A 13055-nucleotide genomic window follows, 5' to 3' on the forward strand; every position below is an offset into this window, starting at 1 on the left:
GCCAATTTGGCACAACCCATAACCATTTAGTTATGAAGCTATTTTTTAAAAACTGGATATAAAAGAGAGGAATAATAAAAGATAGCAAGAGAGAAGGCAGAAGAGGGGAACAAAGGGAAATGAAGAGAAGAGCAAATAGGTTACCCAAATGGTTTGTTGTAATAATCTTATGGGTGTAAATAGAAGGATTTTTAGAGGTCCCAAATACTTCTTGGGGAAGAGAGCCCTGCATTATCAAAATATTTGGAGATTTTGTTAAAATATCCTTTTAACCCCGGTTCCCACCCTGGAGAAAAACCAAAACAAAGCAAACAGGTTTTCTTTTTAAATATCTTTTTAAATGCCTCATGTAAGCAACTGCTGCTTCTGGGAGCAAGGTCTATAGATCTTGGTGCTGCTTATGTTGGCTGGGCACAGAACCACTTTGGCAAATAGCTCTTCAGTTAGTAGTTGCTGGTGTTGGATCTGTGGCACTGGATTTAGTCAACTTGGTGAAACCAGGGACCTGGATACCACTTAAACAATATTGCCAACCCCAAACATTCTAAATTCATGAGTCAGGCCCCTTAAAATTATGAGAATGCCTTAAATCATTAGATTTATTTTAAAAACTGTCATATTATTTTCCCCCTACCTTTTAATTTTTTAACCCTTAGGCAAAGCCACCTGTCCCGAATTTGCTCATAATTATCTCTTGTTCAAAATTCCACTTCATGTGCACTCAAAAATGCAGGCCTCCCTGTTGCAGGTGGACTCTCCTTACCAGCTCCCCAAGGCACTGGGGAGCTGCCATTCTATCCCGCTCTAATCCCATACCTACCTAGGAACAGAGTAAGCAGCTCCCCCACAACATTCTCCCTCCTACAGTAATCCATCCCCCATACCCTCTACATTCACTTGTCTCTCATATTCCTCCTTCCCATCACATTCTCCCTATCTGCCACAGCACAGTCCCCGGCACACCCTCAGTCTGCTTCTCACGGTGCTCCTCTCAGTTTGCCTCTTGCCCACCACCTCAATCTTCCTCATGCCTCCAACCATTCTTCTGGCTTCCCCCAGATTCCTTACCTATTTCCTAATGTATTCCCCCTCCCGGCTGCTCATGCACCTCCACATTCCCCTGCCTGACTAAGTGGCCATCATCTTCCCTCAGGGCAGTCTGGCTTAAGTCTCTTTGGAAAGAGTGGGAGCTGATGGCCATCTTTGCCATTGGCAGCTTCACTTTCCCTTGTGAAGGTTAAAGAGATATGGTGACCAAATCTGGCAGGTACCCAGGCAGAAATGAGAGATGAAACCCATTTTGGCTAAGGGACAAATTTCATGAGATAGAAGGCATGAGAATCCTTAAAGCAAATATTGCAAGACTCATGACAAAGTCACGAGTGTTGCAAGACAATACTACTCAAGCTCAGCGAGTGACTTATTGAGTCAGTGCTGGCCACAGAGCACCAGGCTTAGTCAACTAAAGATGAAGAGACTGGCCCAACAGCAGGGGTTTGAGACAGCTTGCTCTTCACAGATCTGGATGATGCCTGTGACTTACAGACACACTTTGTTTTTGGTGTGGAGGAAGGCTGGAGAGAAGAGAAGCAGAATTTGAGGGAGGATATTGAAAGAAAAACTGGCTGGGTGACTAGCTAACTAACTATAAACAAAAATAGCCCCAAAATGGGCAAAAGAAAAGAAAAATGAACCAGGGAAACACTGAGGATACTAAGCAAGCTCCAGGCACACTGGATCATTGGTGGCCAGAAGGATTAACAGAAGGGCAGTTGAGGCCACTGCTTCTCAGAATGTTGCAGAGTGGGAGGCATGTGGAAGAGTGTAGTGCTCCAACAATCACAGCTCCCTGGAAGCTATCAAGCTCATGTCGCAGGAGGTATGCGTAGCCCAAGAGCGGAAAATATGAAGAATAGACCTCAAAGAACAACAGTGGAGTTGCTTTTACAATTACCCTTTTAAATGCCTCACAAACAACTGCTCCTTCTCAGAGCAAGCATAAAGCTACTTTTGAAGCTTTGTCTTCTGTTTCATAACCCTATCTGAAGTGCTCAAAGGAAGAGATAATGAAGTTTTAAGCGCAACCATGGGTAGTTGCTTCTCAGATGGTGAGAAACTTGAAGCTGGTGGCCACAATCAATTGGAGAGTGCTTAAAAGGGATACAGCTCTTGGACACACATTCCACTGTGCCTTAAAAAAAAAAATATACGGACCTCTAACACAAATTTTAAAAGCTTTGCAATTTACACTATGGAGCTGCTTGGGTTGCCTTTGGATGATTTCTATTTTTGGTTGGGCTTAGGGTTGGCAAGATGCTATCACAGATGATTTAAGGAAGTGATAGAGATTGGGCTCACCCAGTAAGTATGCACATTTCAATACTCACTCTTAAGGAATTAAATACCTTAAATCTGAACATTTTAATATGCATTTTTAGCACTTATGCCACCATAAGGATAATTTTTACCTTTACAATTTTAGGTAATCAAATGCAAAAATGTGCATTAATGCAATGTTAAGCATTTCATTAAATTCACCAAAATACAAGTTATGTTTAACATAGTTATGCTAACTTCACCAAGTTATATATGTAAGCCCTCCAAATACCTCCACAATCCGTTGTCCAGGTCTGACCCTTCTGTCTAACTCTGTCTCTCATGCCCCATTTCTAACATAGTGTATTGTAGGGTTCCAATTGGGCCCACATGAAGTGGCATTGTGTACCAGCACGTCTCCCAAGAGGAGTGTACCAGCACCTCTTGGGCCCCAGAATCTCAACTTTTATCTCAGTCTCAACTTACATTTGAATCAATTTGGCTCTCGGAGGTACCGGGGTCCATCCACATGGAATTCAATGCAGGATCAGGGCCCATGTCTAGACAGGGCTTTAGAGATATAGTTTTGGCTAAATTATACAGGGAAAAAGGCTAAATTGATGTTCCTGCCTTTCCTGCTTTCTCTTGTATAGATGCATTACTCTGGACAGAAGTCATAATTCATCCAGCAGAATATATATTTGTTTGGTTAACTGAAAGCTCTTCCTGCTGGTACATTTCCTGAACTGTCAAAACCCTCCCCAGATGAATACTTCCAACCCAGAGGACACACAAAACTAGGACAGTTATTACCTGGGCTTAAATTCTTGGAGGCTATTTTCTGGAACCCCCATGTCCCTCCCCCATTTGGGGCTCCAGGAGGCTTCAGCTGCGGGCTGGAGCTTTCGGGGGCTTCAGCCCCGGGGAGGTGCCAGGGCTTGGGGCTTCAGCTCTGCCTGTGCTCCCACAGATTTGAAAATATTTATCAGAGCTCAGCTCTGGGTGGCTCCAGCTGAATTTAAGCCCTGGTTATTACAATTAATTGAAAAAAGAACCAACTACTGTGTTGATATCACCACAACAGCTCCATTTAACATTCCCTGTCGCTCTAACTTGAAAGATGACAACGAGGATTCCAAGCTAAACTAAGCCTATATAGAAGAGTAGATAAACATAAAGAAGGTTTTCCGGAGTGATGGATCTGCACTAGGATAAATTAAAATTACAGGTAAAAAAACTAATCTGGTCTCTCTTCAGTCCTGGTTTCACTGCTCCAGACAAAATTCATCATAACACATGGGAAGTAGCATGCAGTGACCAATCACCAACCACATTGGGAGAAATAGTGAACAGATGTCATAGTCATTACAAATAAAGGAATCAGAAAGTTTTCAACAGAAGCTGCTGACCAAACCAATTCACTTACTGTGTATTTCTCAGTGCTCACAACACTTATGATTGAAAAAAGGAAAAGGAATTATCTGCTTCAAGTGAAGCTTGGTGTTATAAGTTGGGCACAGTGAAAGACTGGTCTGTGGTCCAGCTACTAGAGGGCTGAAAGTATGAATTTACGAAAATAAAAGACTTCCCACTCAACCTTCCTGCTGAAGGGAAGGCTGCAAGAAAAGAGATCTACAGAGCCAGCAAATAGACACACCATGGTTGAAAGTAGCTCTAATGAAGGGCTCTAGTACCACACAGCAATAACCTCAGGCCCCAGGATGCCTTATAAGTGGTGCTTGTAAGCCACAACTACAAAGCATGAGATAGCAGAATGCAACCAAAGACAACAGTGGGAGATGTGCGGATCAATGGCATGAAGTGCTGAGACTGGAAGCTAAGTAAGCTAAGAAAGGAAAACTTTCTATATGGAACCCTAGGGTTTATGGGAAGAAAAGAAAGGAATAATGTTTTAGCTGGGATCCCATAGAGACTAGAGCGCCTGAGTGACTCACTAAGTGAATACTTACTAAGATTCCAGGTGGAAAGTTGCGGGCATTGGGGATCAGGAAAAACCAAAGAATTTTGATGATTCAAATTCACTATATTTGGAAGGATCCATTGTTTGACTTTGAACATTCATACCCTAAAGGGAAGCTGTGATGAGTAAAGGGCTAACACTATGACTGATAAGTATTCCTAATTATTTTTGCTATTATATTGGGAAAGTTGTGGGGACGGGGGGCACCTAGAGGTGAACTTCGGCAAACCATATATGAGACCCTAGTTCACACTTGCAGATAGCCAGGAAGTTTGTAAAATCTGCAAACTCTGCAAAAGGAGCAAGTGGTGAACTGATTTCTTTGCAGGAAGAAACTATGTGGTTGAGATCTGTTATTGACATTTCAAAATAAGATCCCATTTGCCTGATAGTTTCTGTTTGACTTATTAGAAAAAGACTGTACATGGCTTGGAAAGAGAAATACCATTCTCCTGACAGGATAGAATCTAGCTGGGTCTCTCACTTGCTCTTGTCCTTTCTGGTGGCTTCTCCTCAAAGGATTTGATATATTACAGAACACCAGTTGTCACTCACCATACCTGAGGTGCTGTAACACAATTCTGTTCAGTTTCCAACTCCTTGTGTACTCAATCTCTGCCTCAGGAAAACCAAGTAGACTACCACCCAGGCTCCCCACTCAAAGATATTCACCTCTATGGGAACTATTGCCAGTAAATTCACTGTGTGTGGTTGAGATCCTCAACAAGGATCTGAATTGAAATATACATTGTCAAAGTGAAACCCTAGTTCCATATGAACTAGGGTGGTGAAACTGTAGTGTAGGCATGCTTACAGGGAAGGGATATGAGTGTTAAGACTTACCCCTGAGCAAAAACCAATCAGGTGCAACACTCTATTTAAATTTATGGTTATCCAAATCATCTTGTTTAGGAACATTAAGGCAAATTGGAAGTAATAGTAGAAGTGAAGGGTTCGAAAAAAGTTAGCTAATTAGCCCCACCTTCTCTTAAACTGCTTTGAACCCAAGTGCTTGTGGGGGGGGAGGGGACGGGGGGGGGGGGGACGACACGGGACGGACACCTTTAAAGAAACCACAGAGTGCTAGTTCACACACAAGTATTGCCAGAAGAAATCCCTTCCCTCACCACTACTGGCTGAATTACAGCTAGTTCTGAACAGTGAACCCAGAAAAGAAACCATGCAGAGTAGGAGTGTGACTGGCCATAGGGAGAGATGCACAGAAAAATGGGGGCTGCTTGTCTGTGTGGAGCCCGCTGAATGAGTTTTCCTTCCTTTACTGGGAACCTGCTTGCAAGCTACATGGTGTGATGCAGGTTCTGGTAGGGTGAAGACAGGAAAATTTTGGTTTAAAAACACCTCTACTACTGTCCTCAGAGCCATCCCCCTGTTTGCCAGGGCCATTGCAACAGAGGCACGATCCTGAAGAGAAAGCACGTCAGTACCAAGTGCTAAAACCATTCTGCTGAAACCACTGATACGTCCCTAGTCTGTTGTGCAGCAAAGTGAGATCCTCTGCGAGAGCCCTTTCCACCCTATCAGATGAAGACTAAGCTAGAGGAAGAGGGTGGGAAATGACTTGTTTCCCATGGGAAAGTCTTTCTTGCAGAATTCAGAGTAGCAGCCGTGTTAGTGGGCTGTAGTCCACGAAAACTTATGCTCTAATAAATTTGTTAGTCTCTAAGGCCAGGTCTACACTACCCCCCAATTCGAACTAAGGTACGCAACTTCAGCTACGTGAATAACGTAGCTGAAGTTCGAAGTACCTTAGTTCGAACTTACCTTGGTCCACACTCGGCAGGCAGGCTCCCCCGTCGACTCCGCGGTACTCCTCTCGCCGAGCTGGAGTACCGCAGTCGACGGCGAGCACTTCCGGGTTCGACTTATCGCGTCCAGACTAGACGCGATAAGTCGAACCCAGAAGTTCGATTGCCAGCCGCCGAACTAGCGGGTAAGTGTAGCCAAGGCCTAAGGTGCCACAAGTGCTCCTGTTCTTTTTTCTTGCAGAAGGCTCTCTCACAGGCAGCAGCACAGAAAACAGCTGCTCTCCTCCATGAAAGCACAGATACTAGGTGTGACAGTGTACCCCATAAGGCTTTATGGGAGGGGTGCTTATAAATGTATGTATGACATAACTGGAATATGTTTTGTGCTGCCTGTGCCATGTAATATATCTCCGTAAAGGTTATGGTCTACTATATCTATTCATCCTATTGTACATATATATCATTTTCTACTTGAGGTTAAGAATATGGGCTGTATGCTTGCTTGGTTTCTAAGTAAGTTTTGTGAGGCATTTGGTCAGCTTCTTGAGGAAGGAATTCGCCAGGTTAAGTACCTGATCAGGAAACACTTGGAGAACAATGCATCTTGGAATGCTCCAATCCACATAAGAAGTCTTCCTGGAGACATGCAAGATACCATGTGGACAATGGCTTCGGCCTGTAAAGACTGAGTCATGCAGGGACATGTGACTTGCCCAGGTGACTCCAAAACTCCATCTTGGAGCTGGACTTTGCATAGGAGGGAGGAGGGGGGTCTCCACCCACAAGACAGAGTCTATTTAAACCCGTGGGAGACCCCTCCATTTGGTCTTCAGCTGGCTAAGGAAGGAGCCTCTCCACCCCTCCCAGGATACTTGAAGGGAACTGGAACAAACGACAATAACTACAGGGTGTGTGAGTGATTGCTGGACCCAGGCTAAAAGGAGATTAGCCTGTAAAAGGGAGCATTCTGGAACTGGTGAGGAACTTATCTGTATTTAGTTTGATTAGACATAGATTTGCGCATTTTATTTTATTTTGCTTGGTGACTTACTTTGTTCTGTCTGTTACTACTTGGAACCACTTAAATCCTATTTTCTGTATTTAATAAAAATCACTTTTTTCCTTATTAATTAACTCAGAGTATGTATGAATACCTGGGGGAGCAAACAACTGTGCATATCTCTCTATCAGTGTTATAGAGGGCAAACGATTTATGAGTTTGCCCTGCATAAGCTTTATACAGAGTAAAACGGATTTATTTGGGTTTAGACCCCATTGGGAGTTGGGCATCTGAGTGCCAAAGACAAGCACACTTTTGTGAGCTGTTTTCAGGTAAACTTGCAGCTTTGGGACAAGTGATTCAGACCCTGGGTCTGTGTCTGGAGCCAGACGGGAGTGTCTGTCTCAGCAAGACAGGGTGCTGGAGTCCTGAGCTGGCAGGGAAAACAGGAGCAGGGGTAGTCTTGGTACATCAGGTGGCAGCTCCCAAGGGGGTTTCTGTGATCCAACCCGTCACACTAGGGAAGGGGCAGTTTGGCTTAGCAAAAATGAGCTTTCAAAGAACGAGCGAATGAAACTCTGCCTTTTTGCCAGTGGATCTGACTGAAAGGCCCATGAGTTATGACTTCTGCTCAAAGCAGTAGATCCCGTCACAGAACAAACAGAATTATCATTATATTTGGTTCTGTGAATAGTAGTTTGTGCACATTTTAAATCTAGGTTGAAAATATACACTTTCTAGAAGCACAGGGTTGTATATTCCTTGCTGTGTCTTGGGGAAATGCACTGGGAAGCAGTTTGTTGTACTAAAGTTCAAATCACTCTTCATTAGCTCAGACTTTGCATTCCTGTATACTGCTAAATTCTGTGCATTTCGGGGAGGTGTAAAATATGAGAGATTTGATTTTGATGATGCCAAGAAATTCTTGGATGTAAAACAGCAATTTATTGGGGAAGGGACTATTAAGCTGGTGATATATCAGAAGCAGAGGTTATTAAAAGCTTTTATTTGTCCAACTTTTAATTAACTGTGCTATTGCCCTTTTTGGGTTTTATTTTCAATTAAAGATCTAGATGAAAATTATGAAAATGTGAATCTGAAGAGACACTTCAAAGAGCTATCTTGACATCAGAAATATCTACACTGACAGCAGCATATGGAATTTACAATGTTTTTAACTTAAGGACATGACCAAATATTTGCCAGCCATGTGTGCTTACATATTCTATTTGAAATCTCTGATTTGGGCATAAACTATGGACTTTAAACATATGCAGTATATTCTTTTCCTTGGAATTGCTAAAGAAATATATCAGTTATGACAATTTAATTGGGTGTACTTTTTATTATTTTAAAAATAACCTTTTGAAGAGCCTCCAAACCAGCCAATTCAGCACTGTTAATGGGAAACTTTGCCGGGAGATTTTGCTTGACATCACATAAGTACAAAGGTTTTCAAGAACCCACACAGTATGGATAATCTTTCTAACTAATAATGCAAATTACCTAATTATATACTGTATGTAGCAGTCAGCTGATTTAGTAGTTTATTATTCTATCAATGGATTCAGCTGAGAAAACATGAGTACAGAGTTAGTGTTTTGCAGTCATCAGAATCCCAAGACAGTATTATTCCTAAAATGTGTATCTTCGTGTGGCTGTGATATCAGTTATGAATTAAAAGGGATTCTCTCCCCACCCCAAACACAGACTGTAGTTTCTTTAACAAGCAAGGCTGGCCAATCTTTATATATTGATGAGTGCTCCTGTTAGCTTTCCCCCTATATTAGAGTGTTTTTACATGAGCAATTTGAACAACATAAAAAGAACTATAGAAGCAAAGTACATCCTAAGATAAAAAGAGATGTTGTCTAGGGCAATGCAATTGGGTGAACACAAGGAAGAGAAAGGGAATGAAGTATGCTTTACAATTATTGTTTCCACACAAAGTCCCTTTGAAATCAGAATGACATTTATTTCAATGGGACTCATTTATTTTAAAATGTGATGAAAAGTAAACACCGCACATAAAACTAGCACAGTAAGGATGTTATTATACTATGCTACCCATGGCAATTTGGCTTATTGTGAGAAAACACTGTTTTATAACAATAGGAAACAAAATTTTTCAAATGAGTGAAAGGGCAAAAATTTTCACACAGATACATACTTTGAATCTGCTAAAATTTAAGCCATAAAAATAGAAAGCAACCTTCCGCAGATTAAGTTACAAATGCAGTTACAAGGTTTCTGTATGGAATTGATGTACAGAAAACTAAAACAAAATGAAAAAACATGTTGGCCCTGATTCAACAAAGCACTTAAGCACGTGTTTAACTTTAGGCCTGTTTGCACTAAGTAAATGCAAAACAGTAAAACCCATGCTTAATTGATTTGCTGGATTGGGGTCATTACACAGAGTCAAGCAGATCATAATCAGTAGGTAACAAGCTAAAGGGAAATTATTAAACTGGAGAAGATGGGGATTAGTAGAAGAATTATAAAGTGGGTACGAAACTGGCAACAGGCTGTGCTGAACAGAGAACTATCAAGCTGGAGGGAGGTTACTAGTGGAGTTTCGCAAGGATCAGGTCTTGGGACCAATCTTATTTTATATTTTAATTACTGACCATTAATGAATTCGGCTGATGATAAAAAGTTGGGAGGTACCATCAATACAAAGGAAGGTTGGGATATTATAATGGAAGAATTGGATAATCTTGAGGACTGGAGCAATAGAAATGGGATGAAATTTAATAGTACAAAGTGCAAAGTCATGGGGACAAATAAGAACTTCTGCTATCAACTGGAAACAACACAAGAGGAGAAAGACCTGGGTGTATTAGGCAATCACAAGATAACTATGACCAATGTGATGCGGCTGTGAAAAAGGCAAATGCAATCCTAGGATGTATCAAGCAAGGCATTTCCAGTAGAAGTATTAATACCATTGTACAAGGTACAGCAAAGACCTCACGTAACAGAGTGGGAATTTTCTGTAATATTTTGTATGAATACTGTGAGTACCTCAGTTTCCCTTATATGCTGCATGGTCACCTCGGGGTTGGAAAAGGGCTGTTTACTCTCAGGCAGGCTACCACACAGTGTGGATAAAGCCTAGCTGTCTCAAGTTTGTGGCCCACGTCACTGGAGAATCCATGAAGACAATGGCAAAACCCACCCCAGGACATTTGCTTCCTAGCAACTAACGATCATGGATGGTCAAGAAGCCAGCCATGTTTGGCCAGCTGGAGAACAAAGGACTGAGGAGGGGCTAGGTGTGACTCGCCAGGGAATTTGCACAAAGATTACAGAAGGGGACAGAGCAGGAGCCAAAGAGGGACACACTGCTTGGCTGGGACTCTGGGCTAACCAGAATGGAGCAAGGTGTAACTTTCTTCTCTCTGTGCTAACCAAGGTCTTTCTACGCTGTATTCCACACATCTAATAAACCAGGGATTCTCATCTTTTTTCTTTATGAGGCCCCTCCCCCCCCCGCAACATGCTATAAAAACTCCACGGCCCACCTGTGCCACAATGACTGTTTTTCTGCTTATAAAAGCCAAGGCTGGCATTAGAGGGTAGCAAGCAGGGCAGTTGCCTGAGGCCCCACATCACAGGGGGCCCCGCGAAGCTAAATTGCTCAGGCTGTAGCTTCAGCCCCGGGTAGCAGGGCTCGGGGCTTGAGCCCCACGCAGCAGGGCATTGGCTTTCTTCCCTAGATACCAGTGAGTCTAATGCCAGCCCTGCTTGGTGGACCCTCTGAAAACTGCTCACGCCCCCTCCCCCAACCCCAAAAGGGCCTGGACCCCCTGGTTGAGAAATGCTGTAATAAACCCTACTGTTTTTACAACACTGGCTGAGAGTCACTGCAGATGCTAAAGGTAGGGGTGCATTACCTCCTTTGTGTGTATAAGTCTCCCTCAGATGCCCACCTCAGGTGGACTCACTGAAGGGAGCTCATGGTGTGAATCAGGGTGATGAAGGCTCTAAGGTTCAATCCAAGGAGGCGGTGAAGCAGAATGGCTTAACCCTAATGAAAGAGTGAGGCCCTAACGGGATCTGGCACACTGAAGGGGTCCTCCTCTCCAAAGCAGTTCCAGAGCACTGGACCTGCAGATCTGTGACACCTCACTTAAAATATTGTGTGCAATTCTGCTCACCCATGTTCCAGAAAATTGAATTGGAACTGGAACAGGTGCAGAGAAGATCTACCAGGATGATCAGGAAATAGGGAGCCTATTTTCTGATGGGAGATTAAAAGGGCTTGGTTAATTTAACCTAGCAAAAAGATGGCTCAGAGGGGACATGATTGCTTTCTATAAATACACTGTGGGGAGGAGTAACCACCAGGGAGGGAGATGCGCCATTTCAGCTAATGGACAATGTTGGCACAAGAACAAATGGATATAAACTGGCCATGAATAAATTTAGGCTGGAAATGAGAGGAAAGTTTCTAAACATCAGAGGAGCGAGGTTCTAGTACAACATTTCAATAGGAGTAGTCGGGGCAAACAACCTTAGTTTTAAGATAGAGCTTGCTAAGTTTGTGAACAGGATTATGACCGGGTTCCCTGCAATAACTGGGGACAGGACTCAATGACTCAGCAGGTCCCTTCCAGTCCTATGCCCCATACCAAATAAAATCTGTAGACCAGCCTCATTTAAACTAGAACACTAGGCAGCACTAGCACACACAGCTTGCAAATATTTTTCTTAATTAAACTGTTTTGACTCTACATGATAAAATCTGGAAAGTATTTCAGGGATTTTTTTTTAGGTTTTGGACTTTAAAATTGCTGAATCGGTTTACATCTTCTATTTCAGAAAAGTTGAAAAAAAACTAAAGAGTCACATCTAGCCTGACAATTTCTCTGGAAAGAGTCTGTCACATGCTATTTGAGAAGTCAAAAGATTTATATTCTTGAAAAGTTAAGGGCTGAGAGTTAATAGTGTCATTATAAGTAACTAATCAAAGGGACTGGATTCAGTACACTAACTGAAAAACCTGGAAACAGAAAAAATACAGCTAATATTTATCAGACCTGCTCAATAAAAGAGCACTGCTACTGCTATATAGCCAAGCATCTTGCATAGGTAATAGCACCAACTAAACATAAAGTATTACGAATTATGTTTCAAAATATCAACCCCTCTGGAAAATACATTCCTTCCCCTTTAACATAGCTTTTCTTGTATAGTAAACTTGGTGATGGTGGCAGTACATTTTCATCCAAATATGCACACACACAAAATTACAGATACATCTCACTCCCCGAGTGACTTTATAGCATGTTGCTAGGTAACAGTGCATACAAGTCAGGTTTCAGGACCTTTAGTAAGTCACCATAAAATAACTGCATGGGTCTTTTTGCATGAATAATGTACATTTGTATCCTTTTTCTGATGCCAACAGATCAGTCATTGAAAACATGATTGTCTGCCAAACTGTAAACAGCTCCCCATCAACTATTACACGAAAAACAACAGATCAAAATGTTGTGGGTTTTTTTTCCCAGTTATCAGGCTTTTTTGCCTCTTGCTTTCTGCTCTCAATTTATGCTTTAAGCAGCCATCATGAGCTCTATTATCTACAGTGCAGTACAGCTGAGGTCTAGAGAGCCACTTACTGTATAACATGCTCTTAAGCAACACTAATCTAAACTAGTTGTCAGAACCACAACTGAAAATGGGCTTCTTCTAAGGATTAAGTTTGAAACTCAACAGCAACAACAAAATAAGGTGCAGACAAACAAAAAATCTTTTTCCATAACAAAAAAGGGGAAAAAAGTCAACATATACTTCTAAAATCCAGAAGTTTCCATAGCTTCCTTTGAAACTTAATGAGAGCTGTTTGCTATTCCCATCCCTGACTTCTCATTCGTCTTTTCCTCTCCCTTTTGCTTTGAGTTGGGTTGGCTCTACGAACCCTGAGACTTTATTTTCCATCTCTCCTTGTTCCATCCTGTGTTTTCAAGTAAGAGTCTCTGTA

At 42.2% G+C, this 13055-nt stretch overlaps 1 protein-coding gene across 5 annotated transcripts in view; it reads right to left on the reverse strand.

Annotated features, from left to right (window-relative positions):
* The window catches only part of ZNF827 (zinc finger protein 827), a 149227-nt gene that overhangs the window by 86684 nt on the left and 49488 nt on the right, over positions 1–13055 (reverse strand). The window lies entirely within an intron of this gene.

This window comes from Chrysemys picta, chromosome 5, assembly GCF_011386835.1.
Source record: "Chrysemys picta bellii isolate R12L10 chromosome 5, ASM1138683v2, whole genome shotgun sequence".
Taxonomy (NCBI): Eukaryota; Metazoa; Chordata; order Testudines; family Emydidae; genus Chrysemys; species Chrysemys picta.